We start from the raw sequence: 13,880 nt of genomic DNA on the forward strand, positions 1-13,880 counted from the left end.
ACTCGGCGTTGAATTTCATCAATTTCACGGTCGTGCTTCTGCAGCGCGGCCGAGAGCGACTCCCAACGATTCCTGGATTCGACGATAAAGGCATCAATCTTCGAGTCAAGCTTGGAAAGCATTTCTGCAAGGCTTGTTACTGTTGGTAAGTCCCCCGGGGCGGCTGTGGACGCCTCTGCTGCAGCTGGAGAGTGTGGGGGAGGGGTTCCTGCTTGCTGAGAGCTGCGGGCTCCCTTCCCTTTAGTCATTTTAACTTAGGATAAAGTTGCTTAAATATAATATTACACCACTAATTCAGTTACTAAACTATTATAAATGATTTATAAATGATTTGGTAAGCTTGGTAGGGGGTAGGTGACCCACTGTGCCCAAGTCTTGGGAGGAGCACTATAGACTCAGTCTTACTGGGTCGCCGCCATCTTGGATCCCCCTCCTCGCACTCTTTATCTTGTGTGTAAGGATATGGCAGCTACAGTATCATGTCTTGTAATCCTACAGACTGTGTGTCACCACAAATAGGAACAATGAGTTTTTGAGTAAATTTCCCTTGCTCTCGTAGCTATTGTAGACCTGAGAGACCATGAGATGCCAATCAGGCCACAGTAAATTCTCACTCAGTACTTCATGACACAGGTCACAATTGGCATGAGCTTAAAAATAATGGTTATGTTCTTGCACACCTTTCTGACTTTTGCATACTGGTTGAAGTTTGAATACAGAGTTACTCGGCCAGAGGCGAAGTCACTATAAAGCATTAAAACACCCTACCAACAATGTTTTGAACCAGAGACCTCTTCAATGTGAGGCAAACATGATTACCACCACATTTGCAAAAACATTACCTGGATGTCATCTTTTAAAGCAAATTGAAATCAATTAAATCAATTCATCCAAATTAAATCAAATTATGCCAGATTATAAACTCCACTTTGGGTAGTTCCTTATCCATGTTGAAGGCTTATTGCACAGTTGGATTGTAGATCAAAATAGAAAGCTTAAAATTTGAGTCCAGTGCAGTAAGTTTCTATGTTAAGGATGGCATATGCCTCATTCTTTACTTGCCCCACTGTTTTATGATTCCAATTCTCTGATGAACATTCACCTCCTGTTTCAATTGAGACCCTTTATGTTACATTACAATGCCTAAAGGTTACCTCTGAAACCCCTCACTGCCAAAGTGCTGTTGGCCCTGCTTCTTCCCAGATTAAGGCCAAAGTGGCCATCAATTACTTTGAGCTCCTGCACCTTTGCATTCGAGGCCATTCACTTCCATCAGCTATCAAACCAAATATCTCCCTTGTCATTTCAATTGCCCCTATTACTGTAACTATTTCCTCAGTTAGCCAATACAAGTAGGCCAAACTCCAGGCTTGAGCTGTCCATAGACTTGATGATGCCATGGACAGGACCTCGAAATCTTCCCTGGCTTATGTAAGACCCATACGCCCAACTGAACTTGCAAGGTGTCCCTGAAAGAATGACCAGCAATTCCCAGGTTTGAATTCGACCAACCAGCTGTGAAGCCTGACCAACCATACATCCCCTTTTGTATTCACATACGGCCATCAGTTCTTGTAAAACTCTGTGTCGGCTGTGTACGAAACTGGCACATATACAAGCTCCAATGTTGATGCAGTATTGCGCTCCTCAGTGGCAGAAAATTCCTATTTCACACTGACACTTCACTGTGTTCTTTACAGCCACAAGCTGATGCCTTGCCGTCTATACTAATTTGCCACACTGACACTAAAGCTGCTGGCTAATTCTCTGCACGAAGCTGCCACCATGAAGTAGAAGCTAGTGTGTCGCCCTTTTCTAGTTGGTTTCTGTGATGGCCCATGGACCATCCTGCCTTTATGTATTTGGATTAATCTACTGCAGTTGTTTTAGCTAACAGGAAAGGATATGGTTTTACTAGAGGCAGCCAGAGCTGGGTACTCACAGACTAGATTTGACTGAGCAGAAGTGAATTGGGACAGCCAAATTAATTCTAGAAAGCTGAATAATTAATTTTAGCAAATGCATGTATGTAGGCTTCTTATGATCAGATGGGGGGAGGGCTTATCTGATAAATTTCAAACTGATGGTGAGGACCTGATTTTTGAAATCTCACCCGATTAAGTCATCATGCTCACCATTATTCTCAAATCACAGCCATTGTCACATTTTTGAGCTGTTGTTTTGGAACCAATTCTATTAGCCACTCATATGATGCCTTGCTTCTCTGTTGTTGGATTTTCCAGATTCCGCGTGAGTAAAAGCTTCCTGACATGACAATAACATTTCTTTAGCACCACCCCATGGTAAATTCATGTGATGATCTTTACTTACAAGACTTTATTGTACTTTATCATTAATTATCCTGATGTATGCTGTTCAATTACTTTTAATCATGTATTGAGCTCCATCTTTCCAACTGCGTGTACTTTGTGCTTTTTTCGATAATTTGATACATTCCATGATACATGCACCCCACCCAAAGTACATCTATCTAGCTACATTGCGGAGGTTGTGGTATAGGTGATTTTTTTTTAAGTGCTTGATTGACTTTTATCACTACACTGCTATTTTCATCTCTAAGTGTCAAGAGTATACAAAGCATTTTTTTAGCAGCTTCAAAAGTAAGACACTCTTTGTAGCAACATCTTTTGGTTTTACAGTGCAATGCAGAATACAGCCAGAATATCTTCAGGAAGAATGAATTCCTGAATAAGGAGGAAAAGAATGAAAATCCACGCCACCTATTTTGCTTGGAGACAGCCTGTAGCTTCATATGTTCCCCATTTTCTCTCTATATTCTCTAGTTGTCATCTTTATGTGTGATCAGCTACCTACTGTATACGTTGACCTGCTTTGGATATGGGAAGCATCTTCTTCGATTAGATATAGGTATAGAAAGTAGAAAAAATATAAAGTTGATTTTGTGTATTGTTGGTGCACCTAGTGACCAACGTAAGTATTGTACCCAGAAGAAGAGAACAAAGTGAGCGTTGGCTACTTTTAATGACAGAAAGTTATTTAACAGAAGATATTCAGTACCCATTCGAAGTTAGAATTTTCTTGTACGGAAAAGATTGCTTATTATCCAACACTTAATTATAATAAAATACTGTAAAATAATCATGCATTGAGCTTTTTCTTGTTTCCATGTATCCTGTTCAATGCTCTACCACTGTTCCTTAAATCTCAAGTTTCACATTGTTTAGACATTCATGATTCATGGTCTTGACATCAGTTCTTGTGCATGGCAATATGGTGTGCAGTTCTGTACCTTTACCACAGCCTTTTCTGTCATTGTTGTTAACTTCTGTGGAGTCCATACACTCCATTGACAGGGCTTCCTTATCATCTCACCCTTTACAACATGGACAGAGCATTAGATTTCGAGTCAATTAGTGAATGTATCATTCAAATATACTTTATTGACAACACAAACTTACTGTTAGAGTGCAGTATCAAAAAAGGGGGCACTGTGGCAAAAAAAATCAATATTATTTATCATTAGCAGTTTAAAATATTGCTAATTCCTTCACAATGACTAATTTCTTTTTTGCCTCAAAAAAGTTTGTTCAAGTTAATTTTGAGTTTCTAGCATGTAACATTAATTGATATATTAATAAAATTATTCAGCAATAATTGATAATTATGAGGGGTTGGTGAAAATATTGAGCAATTTCTAATAATGCTTTAAAGAGATGCTGAGGAGCAGTTTGAAATTTCAGATCGGAGAAAGAAAATTTTAATGTTACATAACCAGATTATCTGGTCCGACCAGTTGTTCATGTCTGAGGCAAGCTAAAACTCGTGCATATTTTATATACTGATTATTGCCAATGACACATTTAGTTCTAAAGCAGATCAAACTCCTTCCCGAGAAAACAATGTCTATAATTTAAATGCAACAGTATTTCTGCTGAAACTTAAAATCTTCCACACCCACACCTTTGGCATCGGCAAACTAAAGAGCTGCGTAGACAAAACATTGATCCTATTGGGAGAAAGTGAGGACTGCAAATGCTGGAGATCAGAGCTGAAAAATGTGTTGCTGGAAAAGCGCAGCAGGTCAGGCAGCATCCAAGGAGCAGGAGAATCGACGTTTCGGGCATAAGCCCTTCTTCCCTTGACCCTATTGTCAACTGATCATAACCGGAGATAATCTTCTCCCCATTCCTTTCAAGGTGTGACTTAATAACCACACCCTTGCTCTGCTAATATTGCTATATCTGATGTAGAATTCAAAAGCAAAAATAAAATTGCAATTGCTGCTCATCTGAAACAAAAACAAACACTGAAAAGGAACATTTCCTAAAGCATTCTTGAGTTCTTCAGTCTGACTCATGTTGGTTGACCTCCTGCATTTTCTGGGTTATTTTTGCACTATAAGTTGCTGTGAATCAATGGTGCCATTTTTTGACAGCATCAAATTATGTAGCAGTGCTTCCTCCTGGTGGTGTATTGGATGCATAATAAAACCAGATGGTTAATATTGCTTGATTTAAATTGTGGAACAGAAATATATGGTTAAGCAGCAGGAAGAACAGATACTGTCAAACATAATTTACATCGCACCAGTGTGATTTCATTAGAAGAAAAAATGCATTTTAAACTTAACGATTACATTTTATTTAATATGTATTTTATTTGCATCATAAATACTAGAATAAAATTATAAAGTAATTCACAAAAGACTAAGGGGAAAATATTTGTGAACTACCAAAATGAACAGTGGATCATCATAGGCAAATAATTCATTCTTCCCAATGCAGACATCGTGCAAGTTTTCTACTGCCTGCTAATTTGACTGTTTATAGCTTGTAGCCCAGCTCTGTGATCAGCAGCCTGAAGGAAGTAGATGGTTTGGTAACATCAAGGTAGTCTGACATCCTGAGGATTAGCAAATACTTTTATGCCAGTCTGCATGACATGAAGCACACTGACAGCGCGGCTTCCCAGTTGTTCCTGTACTCCGTCATCATTAAGACGAGGTGGCAACACCTCCTCCACCATAATCCTCAACACTGGTGCCACAAAAGGCTGCGTACACAGTCTCCTATTATAACCTTATACACTCACAACTGTGTGGCCAAATTCCACCCTAACTCAATTTACAAGTTTGCTGATGACACCATCATTGTTGGTTTGATCTTAAACAATGATGAGATGGAATGCAGGAAAGAGATTGAGAGCTTAAGGTGTAAGGGTAACAATCTCTCCATCGACATCAGCAAAATGAAGGAGCTGGTCATTGACTTTAGGAACGAGAGGAATTGCAAAACCTGCACCCACACCTCCCCCCGACCCCTCACCTCAATCCAAGGTCCCAAAGGAACCTTCTACATCCATCAGAGTTTTACCTTCACTTCCACACATGTCATTTACTGTATCCGATGCTACAGTGGGGAAGACAGGACACCTACTTGCAGGGCGCTTCAGAGAACATCTCTGGGACATCTGCACCAACCAACCCCATTGCCCCAATGCCAAACACTTCAACTCTCCCTCCCACTCCGCTAAGGACATGTAGGTTCTGGGCCTCCTCCACCACCAAACTCTAACCACCTGACGCCTGAAGGAAGAACACTCATCTTCTGTCTTGGGATCCTCCAACCACATGGGATCAATGTGGATTTCACCAGTTTCCTCATTTCCCCTTTCCCCACCTTATCCCAGATCTAACCTTCCAACTCAGCACCTCTCTCATGACCTGTCCTACCTGTCCATTATCTTTCCCACCTGTCTGCTCTACCCTCCTCTCCAACCTATCATTATTACCCCCATCTTCATCTACCTATCGCAATCTCAACTACCTACACCCCAGCCCCAACCCCTCCCATGTATCTCTCCACTCCATTGGCTCACAAACCTCATTCCTGATGAAGGGCTTTTGCCTGAAATGTTGATTTTCCTGCTCCTTGGATGCTGCCTGACCTGCATGCCTTTCTAGCAGCACACTCTCTACTCTGATCTCCAGCATCTGCAGTCCTCACTATCTCCTAATTAACTTCAGGAACCTGAGTGGAGGGCACTTTCCCGTCTGCATCATTGTGCTGAGGTGGAGGTGGTCGAGGTCATCAAGTTCCTGGGAGTGATAATCACTAACAATCTGTCCTGGTCCACCCATGTTGAAGCGATGGTTAAGAAAGCACAAGAACATCTCTACTTCCTCAGGAGACGAAGGAAGTTCAGTATGTCTACAATGACTCTTATCAATTTGTTTAGATGCACCATGGAAAGCATCCTCTCTGGCTGCATCACAGGGTGCTTTGGCAATTGCTCTTCCCAAGGCCGCAAGAAACTACAGAGTGCCGTGAACACAATCCAGTCCATTATGCAAACTAGCCTCCCATCCATTGACTCTATTTATACTTCCTGCTGCCTCGGGAGAGCAACCAACATAATCAAAGGCCAGCCCCACCAACTCACCCATACCAATTATACTGTCTTCCAACCATTGGGAGGAAGATATAAAAGGTTGAATACACATACAAACAGATTCAAGAACATTTCTTCACCACTATCATCAAACATTTGAACGGATCTCTCAAATGTTAATTCTGATCTCTCTGCATCAATAACACTGTATACTACACTTTGTTCTGCTACCCTGAGGCACCTTCCATGGTGCAATCTACTGGTATGGCACGCAAAATAACACTTTTCACTGTATACCAATACATGTGTCAACAATAAGTCAAACTCAAACTCAAGCTCCAACACGGTGGTCTTTGATGATAATATGTGGGCAAGGCTGGACCAGCCATATCTCTTGATGAGTTGACCAAGGTCTTTGAATCTTCTGAGAAGAACAAAACTCTCAGAAGTGGTGGCTTACCAGCTGAGTTGTTTTCAGCTCTGTGTGACATTTTTGGCCAGGACTGACTTTGGGGATGTATGACAGTACACAGCTGGCTGATAGCATGTGCGAATCCATGAGGAAATGTCTCATCACCCACTTCCATAAATGGAAGGGGCAAGAGGGAGGAAATTCGAAATAGGTGACCAATGCATTTTACAAAATCCTGTACAAGGTCATAGCCAACTGCATCAGGTCTGCTCTGGGCTCAGTGATTCATCCTGACCAAACTTGGCTGTACCAAGCAGGAAGATCTCAGGCAACTTGTGTTCCTCAGGGCTATCAAAGGTAGACATGTACCTCATCAGCCTGGACCAGGAGAAGGCCTTTGACAGGATATCACACACCTAAATGTGGGATGCGTTCTCCAAAATGGGGTTTGGGGATGGAATCTGCAATAGGATCCAATCCTCTACACCAACATCATGAGTGCAGTATCAATCAATGGATGGGAATCAGAAAGTTTTCTGATAAGACCTGGAGTCAGTCAGGGCTGCCCACTGTCTCCTGTCTTCTTTGTGTTTTATATAGAACCCCTTGCTGAGTCCATCAGGAAGGATGACAGCCTGAGAGGGGTGACTATTCCAGGCAGTGGAGGCCTGGAGGTCAAAGCCTCCCTGTCCATGGATAACACCACCATTTTCTGTTTGGATCTGCTGTAATGTGCAAACTTATGAGCATCTACGACCAGTTTGAATTGGTCTGAGGAGACAAGGTAAATCAAGGCAAAAGTGAGGACATGTTCTTTGGGAACTGGGCTAACCATCTTTTATCCCCTTTGCTGTCAGGACAGATTACCTGAAGATGCTGGGAACATGAATGGGAGGAGCGTACACCAAGGTGAGGCAGAAATTAGGCAAGTGGGAGCACTGCTCCCTCTCCATTGCAAGTAAAATCCTGGTGTGAGATATTTTCCATGTTGTTGTATGTGGCCCATTCCCCAAACCCATATCACTGCATTCATATGAGCTATCTTCCACTTCATCTGGAGGCCAAAGATCACTGTGTCCACAGGGATACCATGTATAAAGCTTTGACCACAAGTCCATTAGGTAGTGGTCAGCACGTAGCGCCTTTGAGGCACTGTGAGAAAAGGAGAGGGTTGATCCCATCAGGTGGTTCTGTGAGCAGACTGTTAAGGTCATTTGGCAGATTGCCTCATCGCCAGAACTTTCAAAGCAATTCCAAGATGTAGCTTGTAGTGAGAAGAGCCATGCCCACCAGATCCTTCAGCTGCAACATGAATGAATAAACAAAAGCATACCAAAAGCCTTCTTCACTATCCTATCTACCTGCGACTCCACTTTCAAGGAGCTATGAACCTGCACTACAAGGTCTCTTTGTTCAGCAACACTCACCAGGACCTTACCATTAAGTGTCTAAGTCCTGCTAAGATTTGCTTCCCAAAATGCAACATCTCACTTTTATCTGAATTAAACTCCATCTGCCACTTCTCAGCCATTGGCCCATCTGATCCAGATCCTGTTGTCATCTGAGGTAACCCTCTTCGCTGTCCACTACACCTCCAATTTTGGTGTCATCTGCAAACGTGATAACTGTACCTCTTATGCTCGCGTCGAAATCATTTATGTAAATGACAAAACGTAGAGGACCCAGCACACATCCTTGTGGCACTTCTGTCTTTTTTAAAACTTTCTTCTCACTTTAAAAATATGCCCCCTAGTTTTGAACTCCCCCACCTGAGGGAAAAGACCCTTGCTCTTCACCTTATGCAAGCCCCTTATGATTTTATAAACCTCTGTAAGGTTACCCCCCAACTTCTCACATTCCAGTGAAAAGAGTTCCAGCCTATCCAGCCTATTTTTATAACTCAAACCCTCCATTATCAGCAACCGTCTGAACCGTCTCCAATTTCATTATATCCTTCCTATAGCTGGGCAACTAGAACCAAACACAATGCTCCAGAAGAGGTCTCACCAATGTCCTTTACAACCTCAACATGATGTTCCAACGCCTATACTCTCAGCAATGAAGGCAAGTGTGCTAAACTCCTTCTTAATCACTGTCTACCTGCAACTCCACTTTCAGAGAATTATCTTTCTGAACCCCTAGATTTCACTATTCTACAACATACCCAGTGCCCTAACATTAACTGTATAAGTCCTACCATTGTTTATTTTACCAAAATGCAATACCTCACATTTATCCAAATTAAACTCCACTTGCCACTCCTCAGTTCACTGACTTGATTGATCAAGATCTCTTTGTAATCTTAGATAAAATTCTTCACTGTCCACTATACTTTCAATTTTTGTGTCATTTGCAGACTCCTAAATCATGTCTCCTAAATTCTCATATAAGTGACAAAGAAAGTGGACCCATCACTGAGACCTGTGGAACAGCACTGGTCACAGGCCTCCAGTCCAAAAGACAGCCTCCACCACCACCCTCTGTCTGCTATCATCAAGCCAATTTTGTATCCAACTGTTAAGCTCACCCTGAATCCATCCATGCGGAACCTTAGCAAGGGCTTTACTAATGTCCACGTAAACAATGTCTGACGCTGTACACTCATCAATCTTCTTGGTTTCTTCCTCAAAAAACGCAATCACTTTTGTGAGACATGATTTCCCTCACACAAAACCATGCTGACTATCCCTAATTAATCCTTATCTCTACAAATGCATGGTAATTCCTATCTTTCAGAAGCACCTCCAGCAATGTACCTGCCATAGACGTTAGACTCACAGGTCTATTGTTCCTGGTCTTCTCTTAACAGCCTTTCTTAAATAAAGGCACAACATTAGAAACCCTCCAGTCTTCTGTCACCTCATCCATGGTTGTAGATGATACAACTATTTCTGCGAGGCATCCCATAATCATTTCCCTTACTTTCCACAATGTCCTTGGATCCACTTGATTAGGTCCCAGCCATTTATCTACCTTTATGTTTTCTAAGACCGCCAGCACTTCCTCTTCAGTAGTGTGACCTGTTTTCAAAATATTAATATTTATTTCCCTGAGTTCTCTAGCGCTCATTTCTTCCTTCACAGTTAAAACTGAAGCAAAATATCCATTTAGCATTTCTCCCATCTCCTGAGGTTCAACACATGGAAGACATCATTAAGGGATCCTATTCTCACTCTAGTTCGTCTTAATGTACTTGTAGAATTTCTTTGGATTATTCATAACATTTTCTGCCAAGGATATCTCATATCCTTTTTTTGCTCTACTCATTTCCCTCTTGAAAATGCCCCTACACTCTTTATATTCATCAAGAGACTGTCCCACATTGTCCCGGAAGGTGCCTTTACCAAGAATGTCTGGAGAGAGATGCAATGGTTTTCATTGAGGTTTGTCCCGAGCAGTTCTGTGATGCAGGACTATGTGCTCTGTAGTCTGTCCTCCAAGATACACATTGAGACAGACATCAAATGCATTTGGAGGAGTACCAACTTGGTGAAAGACACCCTTTGATCTGCCCAAAACCTATTTATTGTCCAAGGCAAAGAGTTCACCTCAATCGAATGTTGCAGACTGGCACATTCCAAAGTCCAGGACTATGTGCTGAGGGACGCACTAATGTTTGGTGCAGCTGTCACCAAGGCACAGTGGGGAAAGACTACTATCTAGGGTTTCTTTCCAATGTATAATTAGGGTCATATCAGTTGTCAAACCCTCTGTTTGCCTCAAAGTTTCCTGCATGAATAGGAAATATTTTTATTTTGTTGCAACTGCAGAGAAGCTCTGAGAAATGTTAAAACTCCAATGTTTGTTCTTTTTCTTTCTATAAAGTGTGTACAAAGCTGATTTAGAATATATAGAGTCATAGAGTCATAGAAATGTACAGCATGAAAACAGACCCTTTGGTCCAACCCATTCGTGCCGACCAGATATCCCAACCAAATCTAGTCCCACCTGCCAGCACCCGGCCCATATCCCTCCAAATCCTACCTATTCATATAACCATCCAAATGCCTCTTAAATGTTGCAATTGTACCAGCCTCCACCACTTCCTCTGGCAGCTCATTCCATACACATACCACCCTCTGTGTGAAAAAGTTGTCCCGTAGGTCTTTTTTATATCTTTCCCCTCTCACCCTAAACCTATGCCCTCTAGTTCTGGACTCCCTGACCCCAGGGAAAAGATTTTGTCTATTTATCCTATCCATGCTTCTCATAATTTTGTAAACCTCTATACGGTCACCCCTTAGCCTCCGACACTCCAGGGAAAACAGCCCCAGCCTGTTCAGCCTCTCTCTATAGCTCAAATCCTCCAATCCTATCAACATCCTTGTAAATCTTTTCTGAACCCTTTCAAGTTTCACAACACCTTTCGGATAGGAAGGAGACCAGAATATTTCATGCAATATTCCAACAATGGCCTAACCAATGTCCTGTACAGCCGCAACATGACCTCCCAACTCCTGTACTCAATACTCTGACCAATAAACAAAAGCATACCAAACGCCTTCTTCACTATCCCATCTACCTGCGACTCCACTTTCAAGGAGCTATGAACCTGCACTCCAACGTCTCTTTGTTCAGCAACTCTCACCAGGACCTTACCATTAAGTGTATAAGTCCTGTTAAGAGTTGCTTTCCCAAAATGCAGCACCTCGCATTTATCTGAATTAAATTCCATCTGCCACTTCTCAGCCCATTGGCCCATCTGGTCCAGATCCATTTGTAATCTGAGTTAACCTTCTTCGCTGTCCACTACATCTCCAATTTTGGTGTCATCTGGAAACTTACTAACTGTACCTCTTATGCTCGTATCTTACAGATAATTATTATGAATGAAGTTTTGAAAAAGAAAGATTGCAGCCCCGCACTATTCACATGGCTGTTGAGTAGATGTGTAGTTAATCGGTTCAGGTTTGTGTGAGGCTCTAGCCACTTAAAGGTAAAAGGTAATACTTGCATTTATATAGTGCCTTCTGAAAACTTAGGATATCCCAAGTGCTGAACAACCAATGAAGTACTTTAAAGCAATGTTATTGCCCTATTGCAGAAAAAAATACCTGCTTAGTCTCATAAACAGCAATGTGATATTGATCAGATAATTGTGTTGTTGATTGAGAGATAAATATAGGTCAGGACAATGATAATAACATCCGTGCTGTTTAATTTGGTTCCATGGCATCCTTTATTCCCACCTGAGAGGGCTGGCAGAGCCTTGGTTTAACTTTTCATTCAAAGGACACATATCAGATATGTTGTCCTTTGAATGAATAGTAGTTGGTCTGGAATCCAAAACCTCTGAATCAACCTGTGCCACGTCTTAAAGGGGAGATGCACTCTTTCTTCATGGAAAAAAAGGACAAATTACACCTCTTAAAGCCATAGTATCATCACACCATGATCTTATTGAATGGCAGAGCAGGCTCAAAGGACTAAGTGACCTAATCTTGTTCTTTGCTTGTATATTTATATGCTGAAAATATGTTGCTGGAAAAGCGCAGCAGGTCAGGCAGCATCCAAGGAGCAGGAGAATCGACGTTTCGGGCGTGAGAAGGGCTCATGCCCGAAACGTCACTTCTCCTGCTCCTTGGATGCTGCCTGATCTGCTGCACTTTTCCAGCAACATATTTTCAGCTCTGATCTCCAGCATCTGCAGTCCTCACTTTCTCCCTGTATATTTATATGACCAGATGCCCTCCAAACGGATATTACAAAGTTAATGGGAGCAGACAGCTATTGTGGTCAATGTCCAGCAGTCTCGCCTGAAAGATCCAGACGCATTAAAGTGTAAGGACCCTAAATAAATCCTCAACTGTCATATCCTACCAAATAAGCTATTAGCACTATATAGTGCTCATTTCATTACCATTCTGCTCACACATCTACCTGCAATCTTAATCAATTATAACTCATAATTCATATTCATAGCTTCACCCTAAGGGTAGAGTAGGAGCATCTTGATCCCACTCTACCATTCAATGAAATCAAACTTAATTGAACTGTGTTCTTTAGTTCACTTTCCTGCCTATTCTTCTTGATTCCCTTATCAATCAAAATCTGTCCAACTCAGCCTTGAGTATATTCAAAGACACAATTCTATTATTCTCTATGGAAGAGAACGCCAAACTCTAATACCATTTGAGAGATGCTCCCTCTCATGTCGATCACAAATGTGGGCTATCCCCACTTCTCACCTTAGGTCGAGGGGAGGCCACTTATGAAGCTACTGAATATTTTGGTAGAACCTAAACTGACCATAGATGAGTAAGCTATTATTGAATACATGTCATCATTAGCATTGTTTATTATGTATCCCAATACTTTGCTGCTGACTATTGCAGCCAAAATGGAGTGGTCCTCTGTCAAATTGGATTTATCTTGCTTTTTGTATATAGGACGTACAATTTTCCATATGTTATGTAGAAGCTGCACTGGAATACCTTGGCTAGGGGCACAGCTAGCTCTAGTACATATATAACACCACTATAGTCAGGATGTTGTCAGTGCCCATTGTATATGCCATACTGAGTCGTTTCAGTCAATTGTTGAAAACACATGGTTTAAATCAAATTTGCTGAAGTCTGGCAGCTGTGATGATGGGGGTGTCAATAGGAGGATGAGATTGATTATTCACTTTCCACTCTAAACATTTGTGGTGCCTCTTCCTCCCATTAACTGTTTTACTGTCCTCCATTCTTCATATTTCAGAGTTTGATCTGCTCTGATTGTAAAATCACTAACCCAGTTTATTATTGTGATTCTTGTAGAAACAATTTGTTTTTAATGTACCTCCAGTGGCTAACTAGATTCACTATATGATTTAAGACTTTTACTGTAACAAACACACTAATATCAACAAATACTAGACGTTACTTAACAAACAAAAGTGAGGACAGCAGATGCTGGAAACCAGAGTCTAGATTAGAGTGGTGCTGGAAAAGCACAGCAGGGCAGGCAGCACCCGAGCAGCTACAAAATCGATGTTTCAGGCAAAAGCCCTTCACAGGCAGCTATTGCACTAAGGAGACAATACTTCCCCGTTCACCAACCGTTATGGCCCAATAGTGGATTTGGTGGGATGTAACAAACCTATTTCTCAATC

The sequence above is a fragment of the Chiloscyllium plagiosum genome, unplaced genomic scaffold, assembly GCF_037043375.1.
Source record: "Chiloscyllium plagiosum isolate Xiang-an unplaced genomic scaffold, Cpla_swu_hap1 HiC_scaffold_2, whole genome shotgun sequence".
In the NCBI taxonomy this organism is placed as follows: Eukaryota; Metazoa; Chordata; class Chondrichthyes; order Orectolobiformes; family Hemiscylliidae; genus Chiloscyllium; species Chiloscyllium plagiosum.